Genomic DNA, 3,229 nt, shown 5'->3' with positions numbered 1-3,229 from the left:
GTAAAGAGCATCATGGCGCACCCCCCACCACACCGAAGTGGGCGAGACAGAAGCAGAAGATGGTTCTTAAAGAGACAGAGGCCAATTTCAAGGCATTTAGAAGAGAAAGTGATGAGAAGATATGTTTATTTTCTATTTAAACATAAAAACAGCATTTTAATAACAACTAAAGGTGACATAGATACTTTATTATGGTATAGTATTTAAATGTATGCCTGAGAAACACATAATATTACCCCTTTAACAGTGGATTGGCTGTGCAGGAATTTAAAAAGCGCAGACTCCGCCTACTCAGCGAGCGAGGGAGGCAAAATAGATTACTGTTTTGTTATCTGTTTTCTAAGACTGAACTTATTCATCATGAGCCATGTTTCCATCCAATTTCTATGTGAATTTTGAGCCAAATTTTAAAATGTCGAAAAAAGGGGAAAAAGAAAAAGAAAATGGAAATCAGACGTGTTTCCATCTACTGGCTTGGAGCGAATCAGTCAGGCTACGGAAAGTGTAATTACATCAGATGTTGACTTTATGCATGGCTGTAGTAAACAGGAAGTAGAGTCACAAACCGGACCACATCTTCTCGCCAGYCTCCACTCACAGGGACCACACATCAGGACAATGGAGAGAAGTTCCATCCTTTTCTAATGCAATACTTCAAAAWWMMWMAAAAAAAGCACTGATGGAAACATGGATATTGACATTGACATTTGCACCATGCTGATTTGATGAATTCCAGAAAAGCATCTCCAAGAAGGTTCCTGTAAAATTTGCGGTCTGATTTGGAGGGCTTCCCTGGTAGAAGGTGAGGTGAGGCGCAGACCACCATCATCAAAAATCATCCGTGTTGCTGGGCTCAAGTTTTCTTTTTTTTTTTAAACCAGCCTTAACTTCCTGTTTTGCTCCCTGCCAGCCCTTGGAGGAGCTTCCCTCACCTGTCGCCTCATTGGTTGCTGAGTTATCCTCACGCTCACCTCTCTTTGTCTCACCAAGATGGACGGATTGCTGGGGAAAGCTGACAGAGGAGAACGAAAGTGACTCAACACACCAGTCATTYCMCCSCCCCCCCCCCCCAACACTGCTTACCTCTTCCTATTTTCCTGTCACTCTTCCACTTCCCTTGTCATCTTTTTATCTCCTTCACCCTCTTATCTATTCCCCTCCTCTCTTGTAGTCTCTATTCTCACTGTGCTCTGTCTTTCTCCAGATCATCTATAGCCTGGCTGCAGGCTGTGCTGAGGAGAGCTTGACGAGTCCTCTGGTACTGAGCAGCACTAAGCCCAGCTTCTGAAAAACATCTTCTTGTTTTGGTGTGGCTTTCTAGAGAGGAAAAAAAAAACTATTCATCATGTGACACTTTGTGCCAGCAGGGCTGAAATAGTTTAACTCAAGTGATTTTAATACAAATTTRGTTAACAATCTTTTTTTTTTKKTTYCMAAMYWWWWTKKTTTTTTTAATCTAATATCCTATCCCCATTTTACATTGTARCTTGAGTTTTTGTCACAMTATTTGATATAAAATCCCATTTTCAATGAAAATTTCAACTATAAATAAATAAATAAATGAATAAAAGCAATTTAGTTAAGAAACAGTTACATATTAAACACACTTTAATAATCTTATAAACATTTTTGCTGATTACATCATGTGCAGGTCTTGTAATAAATAACAATATTCAATATTTTGCAATATTTTGTATCCATTTAGCTGCTTACTGTCCACGCTTCACTCAGGTGGACCTATTAACTGGCTTCAAAGTGTTGATTAATTCATCCTGCACTGAGTGGAAGTGCTGAGTAGTTTGATCTGTTTGCACTTTTTGTATCAAACATTCATGGTCACATGTTTAAAGGGCTGCTTAAAAATAACTTTTGATTGAAATTTTGAGTTGAGGGAGAGAGAACACGAGGAAGTCCTGACTTCATGTTTAAACTTTTTGTTCCATTGGTCCCAAATGTGGAAATAACTTTATTTTTTTTTTATGTGTTACAGAAGCACGATGGATCAGTGGTTAGCACTGACGCCTCACAGCAAAAAGGTCCTGGGTTCGGACCTGGACTCTTTCTGTGCCCAGTTTGCATGTTCTCCTCGTGCTTGGTTGGATTTTCTCCGGGTGCTCCGGTTTCCCCCACCCCTAAAAAACATGTACAATAGGTTGCCTTCAGGGAAAGGCCTTCCTTGAAAAAGAAATCTGYGATCTCAGTAAATAAGAACATTTCATTCTCAATTTTTTTTCTTTTACTTCAACTGAAAAATGATTTCATATTTGCATGACCAAGGGTGTAACTTCAGGTCTTACATTTTTAGGGTGCATTATCCACCTAAATTTCTCAATTTTACAAGAGCATGTATTAACCTGGTGCACTACAATTTGGCTAGGACAACTTCAAACACGATTCAACAAATATAACCATAATGTGACAAGAGCAGACTCAAACCCTGCATGTCATTTTCAGCAGTTTAAACGTACTTATGTTAAATCTGACATCAGGTCAAAGTTACCAAAAGACATCAAGAGAGGTGCAGATGTGTACTTGGCTAGTTAATTTCTATTGTGCTAGAGCAAATGATGTCATTTTACTTGAGGGGGGATATTCACTGGATCATTTTATTGTGGGGGTCATAACCCCCACAAATTACGCCTATAAACGTAAGGAGCTACAACAGATCTATGTTGTCAGAAGCCCTCAACAACTCAGGGTAAATTGAAAAAAACATTCCTTATGAGTTTTCAGGCTCTGCCCCTTCAGAGGGGGACATGTTGGCTAGATTGACGATGTCTTCAAAAGGTGCACGACTGCTCTTCTTCTGAACAAATGAAAACTATATAACACAGTTGTTCACACTTAAATTAAAAATATTTGACCAAAGAAAAACTGGAGCAGGACTAGAGACAGATGAATATGAGTTAGATTTTTATTTCTGTGACTGTACGACCCACAAGAGACACAGCATTAACAGCAGTAGTTATTTTATTCCATACTTTGGCTTTAGCCGGCCCTTTAATTCCACGACTGACGCTGCTAAAAAGGACATATTTTCTTCTCTCGATCTTGGAGAGCAGGACTTCACTCTCCGAACTCGTGAAGTTCTTCTTTTTACTTTTCGCTGCCATTTTCATGAATGGACACTTCCTGATATCTGAGACAGGAAACACAGCCTTATATGGTGTTTTTGGGGTGGTAATTATGCTAATCTCCTGTCCACTTGCATGAGCAGCTGGATACAAAC

General features: G+C 39.3%; 1 long non-coding RNA gene across 1 annotated transcript; it reads right to left on the bottom strand.

Moving 5' to 3' along the window:
* Window positions 1-950: 950 nt before the first annotated feature.
* On the bottom strand, window positions 951-1,311 carry LOC106522374 (uncharacterized). Its single transcript, XR_001310781.1, has 2 exons — window positions 1,084-1,311; window positions 951-1,012 (listed from the first exon to the last, which is right to left on the bottom strand). It is a non-coding gene; the product is annotated as an uncharacterized LOC106522374 (long non-coding RNA).
* Window positions 1,312-3,229: the final 1,918 nt, after the last annotated feature.

The sequence above is a fragment of the Austrofundulus limnaeus genome, unplaced genomic scaffold, assembly GCF_001266775.1.
Source record: "Austrofundulus limnaeus strain Quisiro unplaced genomic scaffold, Austrofundulus_limnaeus-1.0 Scaffold128, whole genome shotgun sequence".
Taxonomy (NCBI): domain Eukaryota; kingdom Metazoa; phylum Chordata; class Actinopteri; order Cyprinodontiformes; family Rivulidae; genus Austrofundulus; species Austrofundulus limnaeus.
The sequence above is the reverse complement of the archived record's forward strand: the minus strand, read 5'-3'. Positions and strand labels throughout refer to the sequence as shown.